General features: G+C 39.5%; 1 protein-coding gene across 1 annotated transcript in view; it reads right to left on the bottom strand.

The window, feature by feature from the left end:
- Positions 1-6,318, bottom strand: part of frmd4ba (FERM domain containing 4Ba) — a 58,979-nt gene extending 52,661 nt beyond the window's left edge. The window contains exon 1 of the mRNA XM_008410469.3: positions 5,957-6,318. The gene's annotated coding sequence lies outside the window, so the exon portion shown is untranslated. The remainder of the gene's footprint in view (positions 1-5,956) is intronic.
- Positions 6,319-18,609: the final 12,291 nt, after the last annotated feature.

Below are 18,609 nucleotides of genomic sequence, written 5' to 3'. Positions count from 1 at the left end.
TAAAATAAGACACTCATAGAAGAAAGGGAGGATAGTCAAATAAGTTTGTTCTTTTGTCCATCTCCTTATCAAACACATATTTAAATATGTATCGTGTTTTCAATGTGAATATGTTTGAAATAAACAACATAAAAAACTAGACTGAACTAAACAAAACTGGCTTAACAGCATAAAGTAGAGCAGCACAACTCAAAAAAAAGAAAACAACAACAATGACCTAAAGAAACTGGAGAATGAATGAGAAACACAGCGCTGTAATCGACATCTCTGAGTCTGGAAAGACATTTCAAATGCTTTGGTACAATAGCACACCACAGTGAGAGCCATTATCAGCTAATTGAAAAAAAACAACAACAAAAAAACATGGAGAAGTGGTGAATCTTCCCAGGAGTCACAAATGAACCCTAAACCCTCCATGGAAGATGGGTTTTGGATTTTGGGGAAAAACATTCCAGGGACTAATGAGAACAGAGAGAAACTTTCTGAACAGTGTGTGTCCTGTTACATCTGGTGTTAAACTAACAGCATTTTAGTAAAAAAAAACATCATGGAAATCAGAAATCTAGATTTTCTCCTGAAGGAGATTGTCAAACGCTACATTAACATGAGAATGTTTTTAAGCAACTGTAATAAAATGTTATTTCTCATTAATTCGTCTAAACTTGAGTCTATAAAACAGATAGCCAATAAACCACCGAAGTGTAGCTTCTCCTAATGTACACCACGTTCTGAAATGGAAATGCACAGTTCAAGTTGTGATTTATATCCTCGTAACAGTCTCCTGGGAAGCTCAAGTTCAAAGGTCAATAGTCACTAAAGCACATGGATAACCTACGAACCCATCCTTGTGTCCGTTTTTAAAACAGCACATCATGAGGAGGGGCTGGCTGATCGCTTCGTTTTGAGGAATATTTGTCTGAAAACTGTCAAGCAGATGTCCTTAAACAGATTTGACTTAATGTCGTCTCTTTCACATAAAAAAAAAAAAAAAGTCCCAGAGGAATTCCCAGCCAGCTGAGAGCCTCCTTTATTCTGAAGGGACATAAAAACACAAAGCGAGTCAGAGCATCGCCTCAGAGCCGCACATTAAATTACAGAATCCCTCAGAAATCAAAGAAAAAGTGACTCCTTTCATTTGTCGGATGAAAGTCGTTTGATGGTTTTTCTTTGTTTTGTTTTTTGCTCTGTCGTTACAGAATCATAAATTTGAAAACACAAAATGAAATGTAAAAACAAAAAAAAGAATTCCTCATGGTTCGCGTTGAGGAATTCTCAACGCGAGAGAGAATCCTCAATTTCCAGAAAACAAAGAGTCTGGAAATAAGATCCAGATTCTTTGTTTTCGTCAAGACGTCCGGTCCGAGGATGCAGGCCAGACACGAAACGAGGAAGAGAAAAGAAAAGTGACGGCTGACAGACAACGAGGAACCGATTCCTGGTGGCAGAACTTCATATTTGTGTCGATAACGCAACAGAAAAGTACTAGTGAAACAGCTAGGCCACTTTTATGCTGATTATTTTTATCGTGGACTCTCACAACCTCTTAGCTTAGCTGCCAGCACATTCTGAATTGATTTTCACTCCTAAACATATAGATTACTGGTGACCCACTCCCCACTGCCTGACCCTGAATTGGGGTTCAGCCAGGAAGCCTAGCAGGACTAATCCACAACATCCGACTAAGTCCAGTTCTGAAAACAAGCCTTCGTTGTTTTTTCACCTTGTTTCTACTTGTAACCTAAAAGAGTTACTTGTCTTTATAGAGGATACAGAAATAGAGAATACAGAGGCAACAAGAAACAGCAGTTTACTAAAATGTTAAATAATTTTTATTGACTTAAAGTTTTTCTGCACAGTGAGACCTGAAGCAGTAATAGAATAGAATAGAATAGAATAGAATAGAATAGAATAGAATAGAATAGAATAGAATAGAATAGAATAGAATGAAGTTTGTGTATTACATTTTAGGCATCCCCATGATACTGTGTCAGGAGAGGCTAACGTTATGTTTTTTTTTATAATGTAAAAAAAATACTTTTTTAGATTTAAGGATCAACTTACTATGTGGAAATGAAACAGTAGTCCCAAGTGAATGACCAATGATTAGCTGAACTATTCCAAAAATAGGTCACGCTGCTGGAGTCTAATGGCAAAGTGACTGAATCTTTACTAGCGTAGACAGAGCGTCTGATTAGCATAGCATGTGTAGTGACAAAAATGTTCAATATGTCCAAAAACATTAGCGGTGGCCGTGGCTGAGCTGGTTATCAGTACGTTTGAACAAAAACACAGTCCTCATCTTTTGGCCACTGTTAGAAAACAACCAACCGATCGCAAGAATATTCCTGGTTTCACTTTGTGTGCGTGAGTCACATGCATTTGTTGAAGCCACACATTGAGATTAGTCTGACTACTGAAGAGCAACGAGTAGTCATGTCCGACCACGTCCTTGCAAAACTTGACCAAAAGTGCGATTAACAAAACAGACAAAAATCAGTTAGCCTCTAAAGATACATCTCAATACGTAGCAATAGCGACTGAAACAAACAGTTTTACTATAACGCTCACTACACAACCAGTCCTACAGTCAGAAACTAGCTTACCGGAGCTCAGCAAGTTGGATCAACTGCTTTAAAACATAGAGGGTGAATAGAAATCTTTTCATTCAAATGTCTCACTGCTTTAGCATCTCTATTGTTGTTTTGGTTAACAAGTGAACCAGTCCTTTGTGTCAGCTTACATGGTTGAACAATGGAAGCTGGCTTCTGTCCAACTTTCATTTGATTGTTTCCTTTTTCTTCTTTAGTTGATGTGTTTGCATCATATTATACATGATGGTATATTAGCCACAATAGTTAGTCATGGGGTCGTTCCCTATAGCCTACTTACAGGGCTGAGGGTGGGCCGGCGTCTATATTGGTCAATGGGTAAGAGACTGGGTATGTACACCATGGACTAATAGTTACAATTCAGAGTCCAGACATACTGCAGTTATACAGCTCAGTTTTATACTTTCACTTTTTTTCAATATTTAAAGCTGAGGTAAAAAAAAAAAAAACATACCAAAGTAACCTTTTTTAGTATGGTTGCTTTGGTATCATAAGTTATGTAATTATACATTTGTTGTAACAAGTGGACCTCTCTCTCTGTTTTTTATATTGGCACAGTCTATTATTGTGCTAATATAAGTAATTTATTATTTAGTAATAAATTACTAAATAAATGTAGTAATTTATTACTAAATTACTTAGATTGCATGTAGACTGTTAATAATTTATAAATATGCTATGAATGATGTGCTGTTAATACAAAGTGTCATTACATCTCAAATTTTTCAAACAATGTATTAGCATTTCAAATTCCTATTCTACCATTCAGAGCACTAATACCTATTTACATTACTCTAAATTGGACTGTGGTTATTACTATGAAAATTGTTTATTTATCAAAAACACTCTGAAAATTCATTGTTATTATGAATATTCATATTGTGTTAATCTTCCAGTCTTCCAATAACACATAATGATCAAGTGATATTTTCACATTTCCTGTCAACTTTAAACACTTTTTAACTCAAAACACGAGGAGCCGCTGGATGAATCACTGCCCTAGCACCCAACCACCAGGCTTAGCAAGTTTTCTGGGGGGAATCCTTGCACATCATTGGTCTTACATTGAAGCAAAAAAAAAAAACTCAAGAATTTTTTGCTCATTAAGCTTCCAGCAGCAAAATGCTGAGCATTAGGTTTTAATCCTCTATTTAAAAACCGAGTTCCTGGTTGAACTAACAGGGACTTTACCTCACACCGTCACCTGACACAAGGCACAATCAAGGGCTTGATCTTTGTGGGCGGTGGACCTGTTACACATATAACCAGTCGGACCAGAACTACGCCAAGTGCTGAATTGTACAGACCAGCATTAAATGCCGTATCACATAGCCTGACTTGGCGACGGTTCTCATCCAAATCTTAACAAAAGACGCTGATAATGACAATGTGTGGGAAAGCAGGTAAAAAATACTGAGGAAAGGTTGGGAACAAGTCGTCGGCTCGGGTCGCACCGCTCAGGTTGAATGTTTATGTTTCTGAAAAACACGCCTTTACCTTGACTCACACGTTCCAAACTGAGCAGCGGCATTTGGAGTAGCCTGCGACGGTTGATGGCTTTATTGAATCAGAATTGCTGACCTTATTGAAAAAGGAGGAAAACATCCCAGACGGAGAGTCAACACAAAAAGCAGCGCTGCCTATGCAGTTTGTCCCTCTGACAGACAAAGTAACGGTGAGAGAGAAAGAAAAGCAGCACATGTTGCTCCTACAAAGAACAAATTCAATACAGTCACCTACACAAAGGAGGCCGGCCCGGGCCTTTTGTTCTGTATCGTTCGCTCACATCTTCCTCTCACCGGCTTTTCCTCATACCAGACCTGTAGATATCACAACTCAGTGAAAGGAAGACAGCCCCTCTCGCCGCATCAGACTAAATCACCTGCTTTGAGAGACTTGCAAAAGTCTTATTCAGCAGAAGCTTCTGGATCTTTCATTCTGATTTGTTTTGATGGATGAACACAAAGTAGTGCAAAACGTGGATTTCGGTTGTACACAAATGAATCCCCTCTGTTGTTTTTACAGCTAAAATACTAATTTCTGCTTTCCGCAGAACTAGCCCAGGCTCAGTTAGGATGGATGGAAAGCATTTTCCAATAGATTTAGGTCGTTCAAGCCCATAAATATCCCTTGAATTAAATACTGTAGCATCTCTGTAGCATTTGTTTGGGGTTCTTGTCCTGGTCTTGAATTAACCCTTTCAATCTCAAGCCTTTTAAGGCCTTCAACAAGTTTTATTCAGTAAGTTACTTGCATTGGGTTCTAGGATATCCATATCACCATGGAGATGGCGTGCAGCGTTTGCTTTCTGTCACGCATTTTTGGCGCAAACCAGGATGTTGGAGCCGCACAATGTTATTCAAATTGCAATCACCACTGTAATATCAATGTGTGTAACGTGGAATCACAATTTCTGGATGCAACATTTTGTTGGATATTGTGTTTCAAGTGCCATGCGTTCACATTCTGGATGCCAAAACTAAATCTGGCCAGTTGGATGAGCTCTAGCTGCCCTTGGTACCCAGACCTGGTGTAGATTTTTGGTAAACAAGATGCTAATGCTCATGATGAGGGTTATCGGCATTATGATAACTGGAAATAAAGAGAAAATCATCAATGTTGCAAGTTTGTTTCTTGAACTTGTGCAGCTCTAGTCCCATCTGGCACAAACATCGGATTTTATTTAGAGGTATTGCAGTAAAAAGGGGGAAGAGTGCTGACATTTGGTAACGAAATCCTTAAAAAAAAGTGGTGTTGGTGTTTTCATGAGCCAGGGGTGACAAAAGACCCATACAGGATGTCACATGCCTGCCTATCCCATTGTGTGATTTGGCCAGGAAACAGGATATTCACTCAGAGAAGAGTAGAGCAGACACAGCTGACTGTAGTGAGCTTTTCCTCACAAAGAGGTCAGGACAAGACGGCCTGTTGCAACTTTTGTTTTGGAGATCGGATGTTCTTCCTTAAATTTTCCAAAATAAATACGAGCAAACCAACAATCAGCACGGCTCCGGTGTTGACATGTCAACACTTGATCCAGCTGACATTCAGCCAGCAGGAGTCAGCTGACCTGTAACCCATGTACACAGTCTCTGTGTCTACAAGATTCATATTAAAACTGAGTCAGGAAATACATCGCACTCATTGGGAAAGTGAACATGAATGAATATGCATCACTCAGAAGCAGCTCATCCATTGTGAGCAAAGTGTGCAGAAAAGCGTCAAGCATGACAAAAATAACAATAACAGTAGTGGATCAAAAACGTTTTCTCTCCGTGTTAACAGGTGATCACATCCCTTCGTGTCGGTTTTTAACTGGCTAGTGAATAATCGGAATTGTTTCTTACCTTGTGTCTTTTGTTGTGATCTGATCGCTCACACTTTTATTGTCTGGCCGTGGAGCGCCTCAGCCGGCGCCGGTCAGTCACTCAGAACCCTCCTCTCTCACAACAACAACCAAAAAAAAAAAACCCAAGAAAAGCTTACAAAAAGTGTTTGGTTTGAACAAGGAGTCACTTAATCGGCGTTAAACTCGTCCACAAAGTCCGAAAGAGAAATCTGTTGCCTGTTCGGCATAATAAGCTCCGCGGAGAGCCATCCACTCTCCGATCCTCTCCTCTCCGCCTGCCCCGCCTCCGCGCTGCCTTCCTCGGATGGGACAGTTGAATGTCCCTCTGCCGCTCCATCAACGCGGCGCCGTTGGCCAATAGAAAAGCGCTCTCTGCTGCCCAAACCCTCCACTGGTTGATTGGAGGAAAAATAAAAAAATAAAAAATCAAGAACAAAGCACGGCGGCATAAATCAACCAGCTCTGATAACAGAAAGCTTTGACTATCAGCTCTGACTATTAGAGACAGGTTAAGAAAAATGAAAATAAAAGAAAATATGAGAATAACGTCATAATGGTACGAGGGGGTAAAAAAGTCATAATATTACCAGAATAAAGTTTTAATATTAGGACAACAAAGTCGTAATAATACAAGAATAAATCACAATACTACGAGAATAAAGTAGTGATTTTATAATTCCTAGACAAAATATAATTTAAAAAAATTAATGAGGAATTGAGCATCTTGTGAAGAAACATTCACTAACAGGAGTGTAATTGTAACAGAAGGGCTGTAGAATTCATGGTGTTAATAGTAATGGTTTCATAAAAATGTTTTTAGTATTTTATGTATATCTAAGATGTTTTGTGGGAGACGCAAATGACAATTTCCCTGAGGGAAAATCCCACAGGGATTCAAAAAGTATCTATCTATCTATCTATCTATCTATCTATCTATCTATCTATCTATCTATCTATCTATCTATCTATCTATCTATCTATCTATCTATCTATCTATCTATCTATCTATCTATCTATCTATCTATCTACAAATAAGGCATACTTTGGAAGAATGTTTTCTTCCAGGATTGCGTTTGTATTTATACCCTTGTTGCTGCCACCACTGTGTTGTAGCATTAACATTGTGTGTTCAGAATAATGTGTCTTGTGTGACCAGGGAAAATCCCTTGTTGATATCAGAGATGAGAGCAGAACCAAGGAGGAAGACTGGCTTTAGATCACAGAATGGCGACAGTATCTTCCATAACCACTTGTTACAACCCAGGTGTGATGAAAACCATCTCTGCATATACAGCATGTGGAATCTCATAACAGATGAGCGACAGCAGCAGTGGAACTGATTGGGTACCAAGACTCCTGATGAGTCTTGGTGTCATCTGCAACATTCAGATACAGCCTCACATTTTGCAGTTAACATCGTAAAAGCATGGATTCATTATGGTAGTGGTGAGGGTTATTGCCTTCCAACATAATTCTACTCAATTCTCTGTAGAATTATGTTCTACAGAGAATCTTCCTTCAGCGCTCCGCCTTGGAACAGAAGGAGGAATTGAGAAGGTTAACATTGATTTTAGAACTGGTTGTAGTTTGGCAACGGCAGTGGATGAAGCAAACGAAGCCACTCAGTCCGCGTTGGCCACACGACCAAATGCTGAGCAATTAAGGTCAGATCAAGAAGATTGTTTGAGACGTTTTATTGGGATGGGTTTTTTTTTTTTACAGAGCCAAATTTCAAGCTTAGTAACATGAGATTCCTTCATAATCAAGTTGACGTTAGTGACTGGAAAAAAATCTGATCAGCAAGCGATCATTTCTCTACAGCCAAGGAACCGGATCCTATGGACGAAGCAAAGCAAGGGGCTGGTTGCTTTTACTAGGCTAGGTGTGAGAGAAATAATTACTTGGCTCATATTGAACCCTAAATACAAATTAAACACCAGAATCAATCTGTGGATTGTTGCTGACCATGATTATACCTTTTATGACCACAGATCTATAGCTATAAAGCAAGAGCTTCATCTTTCAGCTAAGCTCCTTCTTCAGAGGGAGTCCAAATCGGTCCATCTTTCTCACTCGTTGTCAAGGCACCAAGACACCTAAACTCCTCTGCCTCTGACGAAGACTCTTAATCCAGACCCCTAAATAGAAATACAGACTACAAATGTACAACCCATTGTTGATATTTTTGTCTCGTTGTCAGATGTATGACAAAAAACAGCGAAGAGAAATACTGAAATCAGACACAGTTAAAAGTTTTACAAGCTCATATTAAAAAACATTACATAGCGCTTTAAATAGATGGCTGACTTTCCAGCGACTGCGCTTTAAAGGAAAGGAGTGTCGTGCGGCTGTGGCCTCGTAGTAGACGGAACAATGGAAAGACCCTGTAATCCACGCAAACCGGTGGAGGAAGGAAATGGGAGGGCTGGAACTGTCCAGAAGTTCAACGAAGATTGATGGCGACAACAACATGACGATACCCACCCGAGGAAGGGAGGTCACGAAGAAGAGAACAGAAGATGAGTCCTAACGTCTGAGCAAAGGCCCGCTCTGATGCTCGCACCTAAATGAGTCACCCTGGGGACTGCCCCCTTCCCCCCTGGCCCTTTGTGATGGTTTCTGCGAGCCTGTGATTAGGCTCACCCCAGTGCCATGTGTGCACCACGTAGCCCACCACAACTCCCCCCTCCTGACTCCCTAAAACATGCACTGCAAATCTGTGCTGGGCCTCAACTCCTGCTGAGATTAGTCCTGCAGCCATTGTCTTGATGACATTTCATATGAGCTATGAAGATGATGCAAAGACAGCATTGCATCGGTCGATTGAGATTTTTATAGAAGGTCTCCTTTGCAACTCTTTAATAAATTTTAGCTGCAAGTAAAATCGATTTCTATGTTAGATGTCACTGAAAAGGTAAGAGGTTTTAATGAGGGGACTTGCTTGTTTAAGGGAGAAGAGGGGGGTAATAAATACATTTTCAGTACAAGGGGATTATGTGGTGCATGTGGAACAGATGTTAACACAGAGAGGTCTTCCCTCCTGAGAGTATCTGCTGACTGACACAGTCTCACTGGCACGTTGCCAATGTGTGTCCCATCCTCTGAGTCTTTACTTGCACGTTGCCCCCACCTCTCCAACAGCAGACTAACACAGCCCACCCCCAGCCCATCAAAGTTTAGCCTTGACCTTGATGGGCTGGTACTGTCTTCTTCCTTTGTTCTCACACAGACACTATATTGGCCAACTTTCCTGCCTTTTCTTTTTTTTCCTGAGAAAACTCAATGCATTCATGAACAGCTTGATGAACCAAGGCTGGGGCTTGAACAATAAGTGGGCACTGACCCCTTCCGTCCCATCTCATCCTTTCAGACCTTTAAGCAGGTCAGCTGTTGTGTTGCATCTCCCGAATCAGCAGTCCTCGTTCTCCAGCCTGATTTTTTTTCATACATCTTTCTCATTTTCCAGGTCAGAATGAATCATCTTAGAGACAATTCTGTTACGCTAAAAAACACAAACATCTGTCTATTTCATTGGGATTATTTGGAATGGACCAACACGAAGGAGTGCATGATTGTGAGGAGGAAGGAAATTGATGGGTGGTAGACAATATTTAAATATAGAATAAGTATAATAATGGATTAAGCTTCACATTAACTTTTTATTTAGTCCAATGCCACCTAAAAATCTAGAGCAATCAGTCGCCTTTGGAAGTCATTCAGTTAATAATAATAATTAAAAAAAAACATTCACATTTAATCTCAGAATAAATGCAGCTGTTCAGATGTTTTGGAGAATATCAGTAAGACAGTGTCATGAAGACCAAGGAGCAGAGCAGACAAACTAGGGAGAAGGGAACGTCCTGATATAAACACGTGGCAGGAAATTGGGGTGATCATGTGGTTTTCAGACTTCTTTAGAATCTGTCGATCGGATGCATGTATTCTAACCCCTTAGAAATAATAATAAATAGTTACCACTATGTGGTGGTATAGTCAGACTGTCCCGAAATAACACATGCGCGCCACTTTACAGCAGTGACTGCCGTAAAGCAAAGCTGAACACGGCATCAGCTGGAAGTAGCGCTGAATTTATCGACTTTTCAGACCCTTCTAGTGGTTTTTAATCCCTACCCCCCCCCCGCCCAAAAAAGCAACTAGCCACAAACCTACCAACTTTCTCTGGTTCATTATAGACTTTAGAGACAAAATGGGAAAGCAGCGATACTACTGCAGTTACGGTAAGCACCGATAGCTGCCATGAGCCCCACCTACCTCCCCAAGCACTTGCAGGTGATCAGCTTGACTGACAGAAGGCTCGTCGTGCAGTAGCTATAAAGAGCAGAGAGGAGAGAGACCCATTTCATTCCATTCCATTACCACGTTCCAATGGTATCACGCATGCGCAAAGCTGCCGGTGATCCCGCTCTGGATTACGGTAAATGTAATGTAAATATCGTTTTTCCATGTTGCCTATTGTTTTTGTTTTGTTTTGTTCTTTGTAACTTAAACTACCTGCATCTGATCTACACACCCTCAGTGTTTGGTTAAATGATAAATAAGGTGGATAAATTAAAAAATAAGTGACATCCTGGATCAGCTCTTATTAATTTTTTAAATGTACTATTGAAGAATCGAATCGGGACTCGGATGATACTCAAAGAACTCGGAATCGGACATTGTGGCAAGAAAAGAAAAAACCAAACTGTTTGGGACATTCCTAGTTCAGAGTTTAAATAAATGTCCTAAGCTAAGCACATATCATGATTTTCTGTCCTCGCCATCACTACAAAATGGAAATAGTATGGCACCACTGTAAACTTCCCAGATATGGTCTTTCTTTCATTTCCGGGCTTTTGAGCGCATAAGCTGAGCACAAACTAACTTTGAAGGTGTCCACGTTGTAACTTGAGATATTTATTTTGTAGCTGTTAATGAAATATATGCCAATAACTGAAATATGTGTCATAAATGCATTTCTCAAACAGTGCTTGTAACACAGCTGCTTAATAAAAAAATACAGTAATCTACCTGGAAAAGTCTCGTGTTACGTCTGCCTGCGAAGCACAAGTGGCAATATTTATCAGTTTACACCATTTGTCTCTCATGTTTTGAACAACGGGAGAGCAAATGTTGAAGAAATGAAGAAAAGCAGAGCAATAATTTTCTACAATTTCAGTTCTTACTTTTAACATGATCCCTTTTGTTTTTAGTTTTCAGATTTATTTATATTTGGTCTTTTGGTAACACGGTAGCCAGTAGAGCATGTAGATTCTTATATCTGCACATACTGAATTTAACCCTTTAAAATTTCATGTTTCTTATTCAGCAGGTTTTTTTCATGTCGTGGTAAGGTCCTGAGTGACATCATCTAGATTATTTATTCATTCATTCATAACTTTTCCCAACCTGCCTTGTCCTCTTCAAGAAGCAGCTGGAGCCTGTCCAAGCTGTCAGTGTGGCAGGTCTCCTGTCGGTTAAAGGGCCAGCTAACCGTGTAGCCACGCACTCACACATAGGGCCAATTAAGACTCTTTGACATACATGAGTTTGGGCTGTGGGAGGAAACTGGACCGGACATTGAGAACCTACCCCGCTGACATTTGAACTGGACAAGGGAATTTGACCATTTGATTTGATTCTTTTTTTTTGGAAGAGGGACATATTCAATACATAAACCACGCCAGCACTTGAAAACTTATGTTAGAAATTTCTGCATAAAAATTTTATTTTTTTAACATGGTTGGGGACATTTGTGATATCTACTGCAAACTCCACCTTGTTTTATGATTGATTATGTATCACATACTGCAAAAAAAAGGCTTCAGTATGAACTGTAGAGACAAAACCATTTGGCATTCTCTGCTATGCCTTGCATCACTCTTTCTTGAGTCTTTTTAAACTGAGGGCCACAGTCCTCTCTGATGCAATGCTTTTGGAGCCACAGTACATTTATCTCCCGTAGAACCTGCGGGGAGATGTACCCCCTTTTTTGAACTCCACTGCATTTTTTCATCATGAACTGTTACTGTAAGGTTTGCCAGATAACTTTCTCTGACATATTTACTAACCTTCTGCAGACAGATGGGCCTTATGGGTCCTAATGCGATGCAGCCCCTTGTTTAGGGTTAGGATTGGGAGCATATTGGAAAGGGTTAAGGTGAGGGTAATCGTTGGGGTTAGGAAGAAATGAAGATACTAAATTAAAATGAAGTCAGTACAAAGTCCTAATATGGGTAGAAATACAAACATGGTGTGCAGGCCAGGTTCCAAAGTAATGAAACCATAAACATCATACTCTCCATATTTCCCATTCAATCCTCTAGATGGCAACCCACACCCCCCAAAAAAACCAGGCTGGATTGTCTTGATAAAGTTAAACTGTTTTAAACATGATATAGACGTAACTTGTCCACAACAATAATAAAGAGAAAAAGAATACTACAATGTGGTCAAACAACTTAGATCATCTTAAGAAATATAAACTTAATTTATCCTGAAGGGCTGAATAAACTAAAACTGAATTTAGTCTTCTGCACTGTGTATGTGTGTGCGTGCGTGCATGTGTGTACTTGTTTAGCTAGCCTACTTAGGACATAAGTAGGCTTTTGTGACATATTCACTAATCTCTTGAAGACCGATGATCCTTATGGGAACCGAAGCCTAGTCCTAATACGATGAACCCTCTATGAGGTTAAAGTTTGGAGGTACGGTGTGAATTACTAGTATCTAGTAAGTAAGTATTACTAGAAACTAGTAAATTAGTGCTCAGACCATTACTAGTCCAGAGGACATCAAAGCCCTTCACACTACATTCAATCATTCACCCATTCATGCACACTGATGATGGTGAGCTACATTGTAACCACAGCTGCCCTAGGGCGGTCTGACAGCAGCGAGGGTGCCAATCACCGGCGCCACCTGTTGGGCCCTCTGATCATCACCGGCAGGCAAAGCGGGTAAAGTATGTCTCAGAATGACTGAGACAGATAGAGCAGGAGTTTGAACCGGCATCCTACCGGTCACAGGATGACCTCCAACCTCACCACGTCATCAGGATTAGGGATTAACACCCAAACTAACCTTTGGAAGACTGGTGGGCCTTATGGGGGCTAACACCTAGTCCAGATGTGTTGGACCTCCTTTTTTTTTTAGGTCTAGCGGTTAGGTTTAGCAGTATGGTGTAAATTAAGTTTTGGTTAAGAATACTCTGGTAATGATTAGGGTAAGTTAAAGTATTTGGGTTAGGCATAAATGCAGTGACTAAACTGAAATGAGACCAATAGAAATACAAACTTGTGTGTGAGTGGCAGAGCAGTGATTAAATCGTCCACTAAAACCTAATGTGATCACACCGATGGAAAAGCGAAACCTCTGAAAGGTTACAGCTTTACTGCAAGACAGATGGAAATTGCTCTGACTCATCAGGAAGTCGAGCAGAGAGGAGAGGAATAACAAGAATGCAATAAAGTAGAAGCCTGTGAGGATATGACAAAGCCTTTATCTTACTCAGTTACTCTTGCTCTAGTTTCAGTTTACCTCTTTGTTTGAAGCATTTCACTGCTTATTATAATTAATATAAAATTGTCCATAGTATGGATAGGTAACACTACGAAAAACTCAACTCACACTTGCTGTAATGAACTCATTATTTATTTAAAAATGTAAGCAGCCATTTTGCTTTCTTATACAACACATACATCTTTAATTTGATCCTTTTTTGTGTTGCATGTGGTTGTATTCATCAGGGATATGTGGATGTGCCTGTGTTGGATGAGGGGCATAATTGTGTAAAGATGCATCCAACTATGTGGGTCTTTTGTTATTGTTAATGAATGAACCTCCATTCGCAATGTATTGTAGCTACAGCACCACCATGTGGGACAAACTTGTCCTGCAGCTTACAAAGAGAGCAACTCATGAACTTTTCTCATTTCCTTAATTATTAGTCATTAGGAAGGTTAGATCAGTGATATTATAACAGAAAAAATGAAATCCTTATTTAACCACTCCACTCACTTTCTCTTTCAAAAACAAATACTGCCCCATATGTCTTGTATAAATGCAGAACTGTCTATGACATTGAAATACACTTTAAAAGCATTTTTCTAGAACTAACAGACCTGCATATATATGTGTTTTAAATATAACTAATCCTTTCTCAAAGGCGTTTAAATCTCCTGCTGCGGAAGTTACATACATTGTAACTAACATAAAGAGAGCGATTTTGGTGTTTTTTGTGTTTGGCTCCCTCTAGTGCATGTTCCACAAACAAGAATTGCTTCAGCGTGAGTGTTATTTTTATCTAGAAAACTAAAGTTTTTAAGCCGATCTCCTTCAAACAGTTCATAATATCTGTTCTTTTTGTTAGTGTTTCGATAATCTGCTTCCTGAAGCTGTAGTTTGGCTGATGTTGCATAAAAACTGTTTGGAATACCCCATAAAAAATCCTCCTTTGGCCTCTTTAATTTTCATGCATGTGCATAACTTCAAGTGTCTCTTTTTAGTGCATAGTGGAACTAAGACTCAGTGCCTTCGTCACATCAGTGTCATTAGCCACATCAGCCATTACTGCACCTCCAGAATCGTCATAAGAAGTATTATCTCCAGGTGGAGGGTTTGTGTCACCTCTTACTCTTTAGGATGCACCGACTCCAAATAAAAAACCATACAGTCTTTATCGGAACCATAAGGTTTCCCCCTTATGGAGAGGGAACGTGAAAGCTGAACAGCCGAGAAGATCTGTGAGGGGAAAAAACCACGAGAGCCAACCTTCTGCTTCCGTGGATTTCTGTTTCCATGCGTGGGTGCCTTCTGTTTTGTAGTAAGTAGGGCGGATCTGAGCGGTGCTGTTAAATCTTTAATGTTATATTTTAAAAGTTTAAGACTGCCAAGCTGACCCCAGAGACCTCAACATGAGTAAATCCCATTACCATGAGTTCAGATTTATGAAAGTCCTCATTTTCTCCACTGGACATGTTTTACTGGTGGATGTTAAAATCATTTGAATAAATGCAGAAGTATTACCACCTGCTGTCATTATGGTCCTATAAGTTGCTGCAGTTCCGCTGTAGATCTAATACTATCAGATGTAGTAAGGGACCACAGATTACATCAGAGGCTTTATATAATAATTTCAGACAAAAGTTGAAGAATATTGACATATTTAAAAAAAAACAACAACAACCTACTTACTATCAGATTCACTGAAGCACAATGTAAATCTGTCACATAAAGATTACAGTCAAGTCAAAGTTTATTTCTACAACACATTTAAAGCAGTAGTTGACCAAAATGCCACACAGTTTAAATAATTTACAGTCAGAAAAATAATAAAATACGAAACAAAAAAGCACAACATGTTGAAATAAGTATGACAGTTACCACAACATAGACTAAGATAACCTGTTTTCTAGACTCAACAGCCAACGGGTAGAAATGTTTTTTTAAAAGTGCCTTAAGATGATCCACAGTCTGTGTAGCTTGAATGTGCAAAGTTAGATTGTTCCAGAACCCAAAGCCAGTTGAGAAACACAGTCCCTCCAGTGGGTCCCTGGTCTTCCTATGGGTTTCCTCCCAGTGAGACAAGAGGCGTCCAGGAGGCGTCCCAACCAGACGCCTCATCCTCTCAATGTGTGGCGACTCCACTCTGAGCCACTCCCAGATGGCCAAATTTCTCACTCGATCTCTTTTGACCACTTATGTCTGCAAGCTTGTTCTTTTGGTCACTATGCAGAGACAGTAGATGAGGGTAGAAGCAGAGATCAACCAGGTTTTCAAGAGCTTCACCTTTTGGGCCAGCTTTCTCTTCACCACAACAGATCAGTGCAGCGCCTGCCACCACACCAATCCACCTCCCAGTCTGCCACTCAATTTTTCCCTCATTTGTGAACAAGACTCCGAGATACTCAAACTCCTCCGCTTGGAGCAATATCCCCACCCCAAAAAAACTGGAGAAGACCCTCTACACCTTTTCCCATGGTTTCAACATTGGAGATGCTGAAAATCTCAAACCTGATCCTCTAGTGACTGCAGAGAGGTTTTAACGTGGACATATCATTTAGTTCTTGTCAGCTGCATTTTGTAGAGCTTTCAGGCTCTTGACTAACATTTATTTTTTTTGGCAGACTGAGAAGATAAGTGACGTTGAAGAAATACAAATGTATTTTTAGGTCTCGGCAGGTAGTATTCCACTTTCTCGGAGCATGTGTTGGTTAGGAAAAGGAAGCATTGTTTGTGCTCTGGCACAGTAGATCCGGTGAATAACTCATTATCATTGGTAGAGAACACAAGATAGTGCCATGAATTGTCCCTCTGTGTGCCGACAAATGGCCTTGTAATAAGTAGTATCCTCACACATTAAACAGCAAAATGAATTTCTATGCCCTCACCACTCATGGCGGGGAGCCTCATCTAGACACTAGAGCACAGAGTAAGAGACATTTGACACGCCATTCTGTCTTCTGTACTGTTAGTGGACATGTAAATGTCAACTGTTAGTTGTTCTTTTTTTTTCTTCTTTCCCCCACACTCGTGTCTAAACATGAGAGACAGAGTATATCCAAAGTGCATTTGACAGACGGTGACTGGAAATAGGAGAAGGTACTGAACAGGCTTTTGGAGGAAGGTGACAAAATAAGCGACTGGAAAAGAAACCAATTTTAGAGCCAAGTTTCAGGATGGAATGGCTGACTCATTATTCATCCTTCCCCTTTTCAGTGGCTGCATCTGTCATGGTACATTGCAAAATTTAGCCTTGTAATGGAAGACCGGGGTTTTGTCTTTTGTCATGTTTGTGTTTTCTGTTTCTATACGTCTACATTTGTTATGGAGCCAAAAGGAACAGCAGTGAACCTGTCAGTGGTACAAATACATTTCTGTAGAAGAAATTTGGTCAGTTTGACAATATAATAATAGATGTATATATATATATATATATATATATATATATATATATATATATATATATATATATATATATATATATATTTATTTATTTATTTTATATTTTTTGACAATGGTTTCTACTGACAGGGCTGCTGAATGAGGACACTGACCCTGCAGAATAAATGTCACAGACAGTTTTATGGTTCACATAACCCCAGTGAGACTAACAACCGTGGAAAACCTAGACACATTTAATTTGATTATGTATGTGGAGATATGTGCAATAAGATAGTTACACAAGGAAATATAAGAAGTTTGCTTCCTGTACAGGATCTTTAGCATACTGGTCATAAACAACTCAAGCATCTTATCTGGAATGGTATACAGCACTCCTGTTTCCCCTTTTTACAACAGAAAAACACAACGTAATGCAGAATTATGATGTGAAAAGAAAATGAAAATCATTTTTTTGTTTCTTTTTTTCAAATACTAATCTAAAACAGGTGAAACCCACGAGGCAGTACTTTGTAGAACCATAACTTTCTAAAATTACACCTGAGTGTCCACAAGTAGCTTTCTCTCAAAGATTCTTATTTGGATATATGACTGGACTTTAACTGGGCCATTGGAGCACATAAACATGCATAGATATATGCATTGTATGATGAAGACTGTCCTCCTGGAAGGTGATCTTCTGTGTAAGGCGAGGCAAAAGATACTTTTTTTTTCATACATGTTTTTTTCACTTTTGGCTTTTATTTAGCTCCATCCATCTCCCCACTGATTCTGAAGACAGACATTCTGGGAATGTGCGTCTGAATGGGACTTCTTATGGTGTTCTTTCCTGCTGAAACAAAAAAAAAAGATTGAAATTAAATTAGAATGTACGCATGTTTATTATGTGTTTTATTTTATTTTATGTACACCAGATCCAGCGGAGAACTGTTTTTATACAGTTACAAAGAATTTGACAATTAATTTCACTCACTTGTTTCATAGTTGTACTTTTTTTTTTGTCAGTATTTATTTGAATGTTTCTTGTGTCCAGATAAGGATGGAATCCAACTGCTGACTGGAGTATCAATGGAAATCAGTCACAGAGGAAGTAATCCTTTATAGTAATAACAACATGCAGCTGACACAGCTATAGCTTGACTTAAACAATACCATGCTAAAGATTGTTTTTAACCACAAGCACAAGTTTCTCTTCAAATAACCATGGAACTAATCTAAAAAAAGAGGCTAAGATCAGACCAATGCCGAGTTTTAACTTCCAAGATAAAAGAAATGCAGCGTGAGCTCCCATAGATCTTTCCATGACACACGCTATATGCTAAGCTAACATTTTGGTTTTTCATCCTGTACTTGGCGGGTGCAGGTGATTACGCCCTTTCCTCATTTTGTATTTTCATAGTTTTAGGGGGGTGCTTAGCAACCAACATTTTCTGCTATGAAGAGTCGCTTTTTAACGTGGGACGTTTTGTGCCAGGCTTGGACAAATTTGTAGCTGCTTTTGGGACATTTCGTACCCACTTTGAAAACCTCGTGGTTAAAAGAAATTTCCTTTAGCCTGCTCATAGTCTGCTGCATCGCAGTGTGGTGATTTATATGCGACCCCATAAATCCAATCTTTGAGCAGGAAACCACTTAGAAGTTTTCACAGTTGGTCAGGCATTATGATCTAACTTTTATAAGATGAACTGGGTAAAACAAGGTCAGTATCACAATAACTGGAAATCTTAAGGGAACAGTATGCTGTAGATTCAA

Source organism: Poecilia reticulata, chromosome 5 (genome assembly GCF_904066995.2).
Source record: "Poecilia reticulata chromosome 5, P_reticulata-male-v2, whole genome shotgun sequence".
In the NCBI taxonomy this organism is placed as follows: domain Eukaryota; kingdom Metazoa; phylum Chordata; class Actinopteri; order Cyprinodontiformes; family Poeciliidae; genus Poecilia; species Poecilia reticulata.
This window is presented reverse-complemented; position numbering and strand designations above follow the sequence as displayed.